Raw genomic sequence first — 14,409 nt, 5'->3', positions numbered from 1 at the left:
CAATTACAGGAAATGATATCAAAATAAAGTTCTATTCAGTAATTTGTTTCAATGGAACAAATGACAAATCCAACAATAGTGATTCCTCGCGAGAAATTGAGAATATATTGGAAGGAGACGAAACAAGCAAATGTATAAGAAGTATGGGTTCCAGAACCGTGAAGTGCATTTTACCAAATGGTGGACATTTCGAACACTTACTTCATTAATTTTCATTTACTTTCGAATTATCGTTTGATTTTTCTTTCATTAAATGATACTTTCGTCAAATTATTATGAATTGAAATATGTAAGTAGTTATTACTGGTTTCTTGCTTTGATTCTGATATGTTCCATTTAGTTCAAGATGGGTAAGTTGATTTTCTTATCGAAATGTATTTCTTTTTGTTAATTAAACTAATTGTACCAAAATGTAATACAGATCCGATCCAAAAAAACTTGGATATGGGTCAAAATCACCTGAAAATCAACATTGGATGACATTGTATGATATATCGTTGAATTCAGCATTAGTTATTTCGAAAAGTGTCATAAAATATGCAGGTGCGTATTGAAAAAATGAGGTTGAGGGTGGCCCAGAGAGTACGAAACGTTGGATACGAAATCTGATTACGTCAAATTTAGGATAATTTATTGTCGAATAAAAAAATTCCTGTAACATTTTTTGATAATATTTGAAATAAATTGGGGAAAAAAAGAAAAATCAAAATGACAAAATTTACTTTTCTTATGATATCTCAATAACCGGCCCTGATAATCTCGATTTGTTTGAACTGCTTGATAATTCTTCTATGCATGCAACTTTTTCTCCATTTGACCGACCTTCTAACTCTTATGGTTTAAAAGTTACCAATACAATCCCATTGAAAAAGTGTCCACTCTGTACACCTCAATCTAATTCAGATGCCGAACTGAAAGCTATATCTGAATGTTTTGAGTATGATTTCACTTGGAACATAATTAGGTGTACAATAATTAAATAAAATCCGAGAGAGGTTGAAGGTTTTCAATTTTGAATTATTGTAATTGAAACAAAATCTGGCAAAAAATATCATAATATCTAGTTAAACCTATTTACATTTATAGGTGTAGTCATGGAAGGCTAGATTATTTTATTTACAATCCAATATACTATATAAAAAATGTCATTGAAATCGGCTGAGAAATGGAATTATTGAATTTGGGAGTATAATCATGTTTGAACCCTACCCTCATTTTTCGCCGTAAAATCCAGCGCAATCATAAAAAATAGGGTTCTAATTTGAAAGTCGAAAGTTATGATAAGATTTTGTTCCCAATTTTTGTCACAATATTTCTTTAATATTTTGAAACCTAAGAAGACTAACGCACGAACTTGAGGAAGGAGGGATTAAGACCGATTTTTTGCTCGATATTTTCACCCATTATAAAAACCGTAAACACACTTGATAAACAAATGGAATGATCCATTCCTGGACTTTTAGGACAGAACGTATTAATTTATGATTTATTTGGGAATAAACATATATTTATTTATTCATTTATTTATAATATCGAAATTTATTAGAGCTTCAACATGAATAAGATGGGTGGTTTAAAGGAAATTTGTTTCTCTTTCTGATTGGAAACTTACCAACCTTCAAGAAAGAAATTAAATGAAAATACTCACACTGAAATCAAAATTCGCGAATTTCAATCCAGAATGCAAATAATGGAAATCTTCGATTCAATAATTAGAAGTGAACAGTTATAACCATTATGGTCAAATGCATTTTCGACTAGTTCAATTATAAACCAATATTGTTTATATGGTGCTCAATATAGCGATCATTATGATGCAATTAAATAATAACTTCATCCAGTAATAAAAACTACTTATATAACCTATATAGAGTCATGTGGTCTCCTGAGGTGCAATGAATGAATGAGTGTTGAAAAGGTCCAAACTTAAAATAAGTGCTTTTCAATTCATCTATGCTTTGAATTTTTATGATTCTGTAGACTCGCTTAACACTTCAAACTGAAAATTATCATTTTATGTGTACTTGTGAAATCTCAACTCTGTTGTATAGGTTGTTACGGAATTATTGGATGATTTTGTTCGTATTCTGCTTGAGTTTTTTTATAAGTGAAAGTGTTGATGAATATCAAAATTGTTCCATTCTTTGGCGCGCACAATAGTTGTGCCTCTCTTATGACACGCTATGGCGTATTTTGCATATGGATTTGCATCTCCATCCTTATAAGTTGATACAAGAACTAAAGCCATATGACCTTGGAATGCGTAGAACATATGTCCATTGAATGCTTGATCAACAACGTTTGGATGACGATTTTTCGCATCGAATCTTCTTCAGCGAGGAAACACATTTTTCACTCAGTACTTATGCAAACCAGATTATGGGGCCGTGAAAACTGATACCATAATCGATCCTCCCCCGAAACCAGTATTGTTCAGGAAATTGCACAGAGCATATCTTTCATGTGGACGTCTGTATACAAGGGAACGTTGATTACAATGGTAGAGGCAGAATCTAGACTCATCTGTGAAGAGAACTCTTCCCAATCAGCCTCTTTCCAATGGATATGCTCCAAAATCCATGCGCCCTTCGATGGGCTGGGGTAAGAGCTGGGCCTCTTGCCGCGACACTAGGCCTTAAATCATATTCTCCGAGGCGATTTCTTATTTTCTGAGTGCTAATTTGCACCCCATGAGTTTGCTCAAGCTGAATTTGAAGGAGGCGAGCGGTTGCAAACCGTTGTCTCAACGAAGAAACTCTCAAGTAACGTTCTTGAATGGCATTTGTTACCCGTGGTCTACCCTGTCCTGGTCTTCGGACATTCATACCTGTCTCCCTGAATCGCTGCAACATTCTGGACACACTTGTATGGGAAACTCTAAACCTTTCTGCAATTCTTGTGTATGTCCACCCTTCTTCTCGCAAAACTACCGCTTTGGCACATTCCTCTTGGGTCAAATTGCGTGTTTCGCGTTGCATTGCGATCGAGTGTAGAAAATCAAACGAAAGAAAAACTATTGATCACTAGAATTGATCGAGAACAACTGATTTCAGAATGGAGCCAATACTTTCAAAATCTGATAATCTCTTCTTCTTTTATTCCTGCTGGGAAAAAACATCTGTATTCAAGAAAAACGTTGAAAGTGGATAACATATGCATGCATAATTCTGATAAAAATAATTATCATTGAGAACACCATCAGTTGTAGAATAAATTTGAGATTTCCATAATGTGCGTTAATTTTTTTTGCGCAGTGTATATGCTCAGGATCATATCCACGAAAGATCACTGAAAACTGTGCATTTCTGACCTTTCCAAATAAATCGATTCGAAATTCTTGGATTAATAAATGAAAATGACATAGCTCAATAGTTTTAATATAAATTCTTAAATATTATTTTCTATACAATTAATTATCAATTTATATTTCTGAATCAATTTATACAATTCGAAAAGTTATTGACTCGCATATAGGACTCATATATTCCAATCGAAAGCACCAGATATCTTCATCATTCCTTCTTTATCTGGCCCAAAAAGAACCTTTTTAATTTGGAGGCTGACTGCATTATCCCCAAATTCTTTCATCAAATCGAGGGCTAGAAAAGTATTACCTCGATCATCTTTGCTGAACTTCGGGTTGATCTTCCAAACAGTGTGTTCGTGATCATGTGAATGATGATCGTCGACTGCATTTATGTATATATCATCTCGGTTAGCATTGACTGAGGAAATAATGACTACAAAAAACAGGTTGAAAACAAGAAGCATCTGAAAGGAAACGGTTCGATGTTAATAATAATGAATCGTTGAAAAGAATTATCTTATTATTATTATTATTATTATTATTTAGGAAAGAATAAATCAGTGAATAGGAAGAAGAATAGTGAAAGGATGAGTCAAAATGCATAGACAAAGAATAAAGCGGTAGGTAACACATCTAAAGGGTGTTTTTTTAGAGCTATAGAACTTTAAATTGCAATAAAACAACGATGGATTATTCGATTGACATGAATTCAATTTATCCACAAGATAATCTTGTGGCATTACATTTTGAATATGATTTCTGGCATATAATCGCCACGGCTGGCTCGGATGTAGTCCAATCTGGACGTCGAATTTTCGATGACTTTTTCCAACATTTGTGGCCGTATATCGGCAATAACACGGCGAATGTTGTCTTCCAAATGGTCAAGGGTTTGTGGCTTATCCGCAAAGACCAATGACTTTACATAGCCCCACAGAAAGTAGTCTAGCGGTGTTAAATCACAAGATCTTGGAGGCCAATTCACTGGTCCAAATTGTGAAATTAGGCGGTCACCAAACGTGTCTTTCAATAAATCGATTGTGGCACGAGCTGTGTGACATGTTACGCCGTCTTGTTGGAACCACAGCTCCTGGACATCATGGTTGTTCAATTCAGGAATGAAAAAGTTAGTAATCATGGCTCTATACCGATCACCATTGACTGTAACGTTGTGGCCATCATCGCACCAAACAGTCAGTTTTTCTGGATGTAATGGTGTTTCGACATACACTGGAGGATTAGCTTCACTCTAAATGCGGCAGTTTTGTTTGTTGACGTAGCCATTCAACCAGAAGTGCGCTTCATCGCTAAACAAGTCTAGTGTGTTATACTGTTGTTCAACTCCCATAGCTGGACCGCAGCTTTATATTGGTCTTTTCCTAGTCCACAGAAAGGCTCAGGTCCTGCAGGTGTTAACCTTGATGCACTTTATGCAAGTTCATCAGCTTTTTCATTTTCTTCAACCCCTCAGTGCTCTGGTACCCATAGTAGAGTCACTTTATTGCCTCTAGACAGTTGCTTTATGGTGTTACGGCACTCCCAAGTCAACAGAGACCCCTGGCAGCACGATCTATGGATATTATGTAAGGGAATCTCGTTCAAATGACTGCACCAAATGGAATAATTATTTTTTTTTTGTTATGTTCATTACTTTCTCGAGAAGGTTTATACAACAAAATTTCTTCGAAAAAATCCTACGAAAAATCGCTCCGACCGAGCGAACAATCATAGAGTATAATCTGGCTTTTCGAAGGATGTATTTTGAGTTAGCTGACAGAATGTGCGAAGCCGGGGCGGGCATCTAGTAAAATATAAAATACTATTTTCTAGACTACTTATTCAAAATTCAAAGCGGGTGCATATTGTGGCACGATCTCACTGCTTGGTCTCACCCATTTTGGGTGAGACAGCCAGGTTTCTCGCTTGTTATTTAAGATAGAGCCTTGCGGTTTTCACGTTCCTGTCCCACTTTTTCGTGAAACTCAAGTTGGTCTAATCAGATTTTGCATAACTGTTTCCGTTCAAGAGATACAGGGTGATTTTGGAAATTGATACTTTTCGGACCCCTCCTTTATCTCCGAAGTTATTAGAAATAATGCTGAGGAAAAAACTACGTCTGAATCAGAATTCTGCGTAGAATCCAGTGGCATACTCAAAATTTTTTTTCGGGATATGGTTTTGAAGATTCAACACAAACCTATATTTTTTTTAATGGAACACCATGTATATCATTATTTCGTTGAATTCGTTATTTTTTTCCCTTCAAAATGATGTATGATACTATGTAGGTAGGATGTTCAAAAATGTAAAAAAAACATTAAAACATCAAATAATGACGATTTTTTGTTAATGGGCAATGGATTTCCCATATAAAAGAAGAATCAATAATAATAACAATAATACATAGCGATGACAGCTAGATCAGATGGATTTTTTTCCCTCTAATGCCTACTTGATAAAACAATGCTCCCAAATGCAGAGTAGCCATATTAGCAACAAGGATGTTTGTATCATCAATGACCACTACTTTTAAAAATCAAAAGTAATAATCCTCTTATTGAAACATAGGAAATTCATGGCCCATTAACAAAAAATCATCATTATTTGATGTTTTAGTGTTTTTTTAACATTTTTGAACATCCTACCTACATAGTATCAAACATCATTTTGAAGGGAAAAAAATAACGAATTCATAGAAGTAATGATATACATGGTGTTCCATTTGAAAAAATATAGGTTTGTGTTGAATCTTCAAAACCATACCCGGAAAAAAAATTTTGAGTACGCCACTGGATTCTACGCAGAATTCTGATTCAGACGTAGTTTTTACCTAAGCATTATTTCTAATAACTTCGGAGATAAAGGGGGGGTCCAAAAAGTATCAATTTCCAAAATCACCCTGTATCTCTTGAACGGAAACAGTTATGCAAAATCTGATTAGACCAACTTGAGTTTCACGAAAAAGTAGGACAGGAACGTGAAAACCGCAAAGCTCTATCTCAAATAACAAGCGAGAAACCTGGCTGTCTCGCCCAAAATGGGATGCACTGTACAGTATTTTGTAATGAAATATTCCCAAAAGGCATCGTAAATTGAAGCACTGGCTAAATACCTATATAGATTACGATTCATTACAGGCTTCAGATGAAAAGCGGTTGTTTAACAAAAATTAGTTTGTCTTTCTGATTGGAAACTTACCAATCTTTAAGAAAAAAATTAAATGATATCTAATACTCACACTGAAATCAAAATTCGCGATTCTCAGTAGTTCTCCAAAATGCAAATAATGAAAATATCCGATTCAATAATTAGAAGTGAACAGTTATAACCTTTATGGTACCATCAAATGCCTTTCCGACTTCAGTTCAATTATAAATCAATATTGTTTATATGGTGCTCAATATAGCTGGCATTATGATGCAATTAAATAATAACTTCATCGAGTAATTAAAACTACTTATATAACCAATATAAAGTTGCGGTCTCCTCAGGTGCAATGAATGAACGGGTGTTAGAAAGGTCCGAACTTAAAAAAGTGCTTTTCAATTTTTTCTGTTGGAATTTATGTTTTGAATTTTTATGATTCTGTAGACGCGCTGAACACTTCAAACTGAAAATTATCATTTCATGTGTACTTGTGAAATCTCAACTCTGCTGTTGTATATGTTGTTACGGAATTATTGGATGATTTTGTTCGTTATTCTGCTTGAGTTTTTTTATAAGTGAAAGTGTTGATAAATATCAAAATTGTTCCATTCTTTGGCGCGCACAATATTTGGGGCCTCTCTAATGGCACGCTTTGGCATATTTTGCATCTCCATCCTTATAAGGTTCAGATGATACAAGAACAAAGGCCATAAGACTTTGGAATGCGTAGAACATATGCCGATTGGATGCTTTCGAGTCGAATGTAGCTGTTATGCGAGCAATGGTATAGTTTTTGTGTTCTGTTACTGTGTTCAACAAATCCACACCGGTGCAGAGTGAGAGGTGTAAGGTGTGAACTGTTAATACATCACGTGACCATGGTGCAAGAGAAGCGTGCATGACGGAGCTGATATCGAAGAATATATGAATGTGTTTTGTGAAAAGAAAAAAAACAATGTCATTGTTCCTTCACTTGACATTAATATTAATATTGTCAGACTTAGGCTCGGTCGACTCAGGGAGATAATTTCAATTGAGCTTGAAAAAGATGAGGATAATCTCGAAATCAAAAATTTCATTCCCACAGAATTTGGCGTACTTTCGTTTCTTGATTTTTATGTTAATATCATTATTTATTGTATTCTATGGTCCATAGTTCGCGTCATTTTCTCCGCCAATATAGATGGAGTGAAAGGTTGATCACCGGTATCTCTGGTTAACATTTACCGAACGAAGAACAGTGCAGACAGTGTGATTTGCCGAGCAGTTCGAGAGCTTACGGTGTGAATGGTGCGAACGGTGTAACATATACCGAACGAAGTATGTGAATACCAGTAGGAATAGTAAGGACGCGCAAATTGACGCTTAGGGCGACATTTGGTATTGGTGATCGGTGGATTCTACATACATGACACTTGTGGAAGAAGCACAGAGACCATGCGAGGGCAAATTGAAGTTGCTAGCCGATAAAAATGTTTTTTCTATAGCCGTCGATGAGAAATATAATTACGGTAACTAAAATATAAATGGAAGAGAAATTGGTTGAGACAATCCATCTCTGTTTTTTCACGACATATTTGAATTATTATTAAGTTATATTTAGAACGCGATACTAGAATTTTCAAATAGAGAAATGCAAATTTTTTTCGTCTCTTATAAGATACAAGCACATAGTCTCATGTTGAATTGAACTGTTCATTCAATTTAGGTATATATAGATATACAGGGTGTTCCTAAATCCATGCGATAAAATTCAGGAGGTGAACTCTCGTATGAAATTAAGATGGGTCATTCCTATAACAAAATTTCCTCAACCCACCCCTTTCCGAGATATCACTCTTAAAAGGTTGTGACTAAAATTCAGTCTTTATTTTTTTTCTGAAATTTCAGTAGAGCTAGAAACTTGAAATCGTGCACTCGTAAAGGACTAACCACGGGTATTCTTCAATTTTCTTGTTACATTGTACGGGGGTGAAATCAGCAACCCTTACTTTATTTCATATCAAAATTTCTTTCGAGAAGAAGTTTCATAAAATGAAATTATAAATTAAAATCCCAGTTTTGTTTATAATTTTTTTTATTCCTGTACTTTTTTTTAAAACCAATAGCTGAAGACAAAAACCATATTTTATAATTTTTTTAATGAATTGAGTGGAAAATTGTAAAGACATAAAATGTGGAAGGATTCATAATAAATGCTGGAAATGACCACTTTCAGCCAAAATACACGAACGTAGTATACGTGTCATGAATTTTGGCGTACACGTTCAAAGATTTGAGGTTTATTTCTTATATTGTCACACTTCTTTTGAATAAGGGTGATATCTCAGAAAGGGTTGGGCTGAGCAAATTTTGTTATAGAAATGACCCATCTTAATTTTATAAGAGCATTCACCTCCTGAATTTTGTCGCATGAATTTAAGAACTCCCTGTATAAGTATTTAAATTAGATCTTTATATTTTTTTCAATACATATTTAGCACAAAAACTTCAATAAAACAGAAGAATTTTTATTGAAATCCTTCCACTAACTGTTTTACATTTTTATGAATATTTGTATTGAGAACATGAATGATCAAACTTCCTGATTCACAGAAAGTATCTGTGCGTCATTCTGTATCTCTGCAAATCCTTGTAATAGCCATAAAGTAATTCTCAGTCAATTTAATTGAAATTTGTTAAGGGAGTCCTGTTTGGGTTGTAGATAGTCTCATACGAATTTCAGCTTTTCGAAATATCGGAAACTCTTAGAATTCATGAAATAATTTAGTCTTCCATGACTACATCAATAAATTTAAATGTATTAAACAAGGAATCAAAATATTTGTTGTCAGATTTTGCTTGTTGCAAAATAGTTTCGTAGGGACTCTGCATGACTCACCAAAGTTTAAATTCCATGGAAATTGAAAAAATGGAAGACCCTCAACCTCTCTCGGATTTATATTGAATTATTCTACACCTAAGTATTTCCGGAGTGAAATCATACTTGAAATAGATCAATTGACTAAATTCTAGTTCTCATGATAAAACGCTTAAATACTTTTCTGATTGAAATAGTGGTAAAATTAGAAAGGAATTTATGAGTTCATTTAATGAAGATCAATAATAAGAAAAGTATTAAATTCAACATATTTATATATTTTTCACAATACGAAAGAGTGAATACAGAGTAAATCAAAACTTGAGGAGAAAAATCAAGGAACATATATAGGATGATATTTTTTTATCATAGTTCATGAATCGTTCATCATCTTTTTGGAAAGAATATTCTCCATAAGTACCTATTTATTTTTTTGAGGTACCTACTCACTATTCGAATATTTTTTATCTGCATAGATATAATAATGAGGTTTCTAGTTCGGCGTGTAATAAACTGGCCTGTAGTTGGGTGTTAATGTTTAAAAAAGGAACTTATTAGAAGAGCGGCTTTCTATAGTTCCGGCCAGTACAGTTATTTTGAAATTAACACAATTTCTCTTTTATGAAAGAACCTTTCGTGCGTCCGGCTTATGCCCTAGGATAAGTCTTATATTTGATCTTTTTCTAGGAGGTGTTTCACTGAATGAGACCAAGTATTCTTGAATAACAAAGTTTAATAATTTATTGGAATAATGAATGAGAAAATACAGTCAATAAAATTTGCACATTACTAGCCTATGGCAAACACCTTAAAAGTAAATAAGAAAAATAATAATCACTCGACAATCTTGGACTATTTTGGTAAATCTTTTATAAGGAGAAAAATCAAACAACAATATATATAGAATTAAATAAAATATCCTTACCCTGGATATCACAATCACTTCCAAACTGTTCAAATAAACCTTTCAACAAATTCCCTATTTGTACCTTTCCTGAAACCGTTCCCGAAAACCGACTTGAACTTTATTCAACTTAGAATCGAACTTGAACTCAGGGCCGAATTCCCCTTTTGGTCCCAACTTCCGAACCGAACCCGAACTTCCACTTGAACCCTAACTGTCTACCGAATTGAAAACTATTGTTTTTATAGTTGAATAATCGTCACCCTCCTTCTACCAAATTTTTCTAAGCGTCTATCTTCTTTTTCCTTTCGTCCAATCAGAGTGATTGTCCTTATGTACCTAGATTATTGGTTCCACCCCATGTTATGTACTATTGACATGGGGTTGTACCGTTAGCACCGCCTAAAATTAGGAACCATTTCGAACGCACCGTTGGTGGTCCCTCCGAATAGAACAGATTTTTATGTTCTAAGTTTTGGGCCATTTAATCCTCCCTAGAGTTTTTACGACTAAATTTTTATTGCTTTGACATCCTGTACAAATCTCTTGAAATTGGAACCTAGTTGTTTTATCGTGGGATATCGACAGTGCCAACCACCTTGGGGTGTTTATCTTAGGCCAGGATGAAGGAATTAATGCCTAATAAATGTGAGGGGTGACAACGACTTCGTTTGCGTTCACTCTACTGATATAGAAACGGGAATTTGTTGAATATCCTTTGAATGAGCCTGTAGTTATTGCGAATTATCATTCACATTCATTACAGGCGTTTGAATCAGATTCTAATGCAAAAAGCGAATCGAGGTATTTCAACATTTTAACACAAGAACGCAAGTAAACAAATTGAATCACATCCATATAGGAGACCTGCTTCAGGTCATAAACCTGAAATTATTGATTTACAACCCCTGGGCCTCAATACAAAGAATAGCGAAACTGATCTCCCAATTTGCGAACACACTGTGTGAGTTTTTTACTACACGATTGCAGTATCTAGCATTGGGCTGCGTGCTAATATGCACCAGGGCTTATACCAACATAAAGTCACTTTATACTGTGCAATTGGCAGGATGACAATATGTAATAGAAATTATTGTAATAATTTGATAAAACTTGAGTCTTGGAATACGAAACACGCATTTATTTGCTTATTAATTGTCACCAATCAGAGCGATTGACGTCATTCAGTTGATTCAGTAGTAGAAAAGTAAACAAAAGCTGGTTCTGTTTTCTGACAGATCTATTATAGGTTATACCCAACGTCTTAACGTCTACATTATGTCACTCTACAGCGTACAGTGTTTTTGTTTCGTTTGGCCGCATCATAGTACACCTTATACCTACTATGGCCGCATGATGGTCTGCTACCAAACCAAGGTCTATAGACATAGTATAATTCCTTATACTATGCTATAGATTAGGGCTGGAACTGTTTCGCCTTTTTGTATTCGAATATTCATCCATAAATTTATTCGAATAATTCATTCAAACAAATATTCATGCTTGATTATTCATGAGTAGTCATGAATATTCAACTATTCGTTGAATATTCATCGAGTATTCATTGATTACTCAGTGATTTTTCAATGAATATTCAATGATTATTCAATGATTATTCAATGATTATTCAATGATTATTCAGTGATTATTCAATGAATATTCAGTCAATATTCAGTGATTAAACTCATGTTTTGATGAACCAATAAAATCCGAGCGTTTTGATGAGTGGATATACCCTTGGCAACGTGATATAATCGTTTTGGTGTATTGCCTCTCGCCAGATTGCGATCATTTCCACAGTTACGTAATTGGATGTTCGCGAAAAAATAAAAGTCAAGCTCAGTGAAATGTAATTGAATTTTGCAAAAGGCAGCGCTACGATTATAGTTCGATTAATAAATAAGAAATTAAAAATTTAATTTATATTTTAATCATACGAACCTCTTCACTCGACGTATTTCGCGAAACAACAGTCGAGTTGCGCTCTCGTGACTCGGTGTATAATCGAATATTTTCTATGCTCTTATGATATCATAACTGTTTATTCAATAAATATTAAAAAATATTCAATGATTATTCAGTTAATACTTATTCGAATATTCTACTCAAAAAACCTAGCCACCGATGATTGGACTAGATCTTCGTTGAGATCTAGCCAAAAAATGTAAAAACATTCGTTATTCTTGGAAAAGTCGGGAGTACTCTGGTTTTACCGAAAAAATTGTCCTATTTTTATAATCAGATTGTCGTTTGGTAAATACAGAGATTTTTTTATCACATGACAACGTACAAAATACAATAGATCCTTAAATAGACGAAGTAAAACCTTTGCTGGGACAATACAATCTACATAGATCCTTTACAGGTCTACAGGTACAAAAAGAATGATCAAGAGGATTTTGAGGACATTCAATTCTTCAAGATTACACTTCGTGATCAATTATACGAAATTTCCAAAAAATTTTGTTTTCTGATTCAGTTTTGTTAGGGAAGGATGTTACTCCAGTCGATGTGTGTACATTTTAAGACCTTCGATTTGAAAGAATATAAAGATTCGTCGATTCGCAATTCAGAATAAAACAATATTTGACCACTGAAATAGAGTAATGTCTAGAAATAGCAATTCATACGGAATAGGTAGGCAATGTTACATTTTCGAATAGTGAGTCAAGTGATCATTCAAACTTTCATTCGTAACTTCATAAATATCCAACTACTCACTGAATAGAAAACTATTCACTGAATAATCAGTGAATAGTTTCATGAATAGAAAAGAAGTCATTGATTATTCAACTATTCAGTGAATACTCGACTATTCACTGATTATTCATGAATAGAAAAGTAGTCATTGATTATTCAACTATTCAGTGAATACTCGACTATTCACTGATTATTCATGAATAGAAAAGTAGTCATTGAACTATTCACTGAATATTAGACTATACAGCGAATATTCATGATTATTCGAATAATGCAAAATGCAATTATTCGAATAATTATTCAATGAATATTCGAATATTCAAATCATTTATTCATGATTCCCAGCCCTACTATAGATAAGACAGGTAGCCTCGTAACTTTCAACCTGAATGGGGCTACCGGGTACGTCACGAATGGTTGACGCTGATTGGTTGAAGTTACGAGGCAACGTCTAATCTATAGACCTTGGCCAATTGCGATATGGCTGTCGAATGACGCGTTAACCACACTCTTTAACCTAAGTTACGAAACAACTTGGGTTATCTATAAACCTTGGTTCGCTACTACGTTTTGACGTCACTAGCGACGCCATGACATCCCACGTGAAATTTAGATCTGAAAACTTGAATGTCATTTTTCTCTACTCACACTTTACTATCTGCAGAAAGATATTATTCCTTGTGAATAATATTCGTTTCTGAATATTACAGGATCTCTTCGAGTCTTATCTGATTGGTCGTTCGCAAATTGTTAAATTGGGTATTAAAATATCTAAAGCTAAAAGTATATCAGGTGGAGTCCCTCAGGGTTCGGTTTTTGGACCCCTGCTCTTCATTTTATATACCAGTCAATTTGTGAAGTTCATTCATCACTACAGGGTGCATATGTATGCCGACGACTTTCAGCTCTTCATCGATTTCTTCATTGATGAGCGAAATAATGCAACCATCCGAATCAATGAGGATTTACATCGGTTATGGGACATTGCTAGGAGACATGGCCTGTCTTTAAATGCAAAAAAATCATTTGCTCTTGCATTTGGCTCCAAAAACAATAGACAACTCGTTAAGGATAATCTCAAAATCGTGGTTGCGAATGATGTTGTTACTTTCGTTGATAGTGCACGTAATTTGGGGTTGATTATGGATGAGTCGCTGAGGTTTCGCGAGCATGTAGAGAATACGGTTGGTAGAGCTTATGGAGCGTTAAGAATCTTATATCCGCATAGATCGTATTTACCTATCTATACTAAAAAACTTCTGTGTGAGAGTCTGGTATTATCGAAGTTCAATTACTGCTCCCCTGTGTATAGCTTTTGCTTGGACCAGGACTCTCTTGGTCGAATTCAACGGGTACAGAACAACTGTTTAAGATTTATCTTCGGGATTAGAAAATTTGAACATGTATCTCATAAGCTGGTAGAGTTGAGTTGGCTTCCTATGAGACTTCGTTTTAACTATCATGCTCTCTGTACTTTTCATAAAATAGTTG

The 14,409-nt window shown here is 34.5% G+C and overlaps 1 long non-coding RNA gene across 1 annotated transcript; it reads right to left on the bottom strand.

Annotated features, from left to right (window-relative positions):
* Positions 1-3,358: 3,358 nt before the first annotated feature.
* LOC123673520 lies at positions 3,359-6,676 on the bottom strand. The gene is made up of 2 exons (XR_006746489.1): positions 6,546-6,676; positions 3,359-3,771 (listed from the first exon to the last, which is right to left on the bottom strand). It is a non-coding gene; the product is annotated as an uncharacterized LOC123673520 (long non-coding RNA).
* Positions 6,677-14,409: the final 7,733 nt, after the last annotated feature.

The sequence above is a fragment of the Harmonia axyridis genome, chromosome 2 (genome assembly GCF_914767665.1).
Source record: "Harmonia axyridis chromosome 2, icHarAxyr1.1, whole genome shotgun sequence".
Taxonomy (NCBI): domain Eukaryota; kingdom Metazoa; phylum Arthropoda; class Insecta; order Coleoptera; family Coccinellidae; genus Harmonia; species Harmonia axyridis.
Note: the sequence above shows the minus strand (reverse complement) of the source record. Positions and strands in the feature narration are given on the sequence as shown.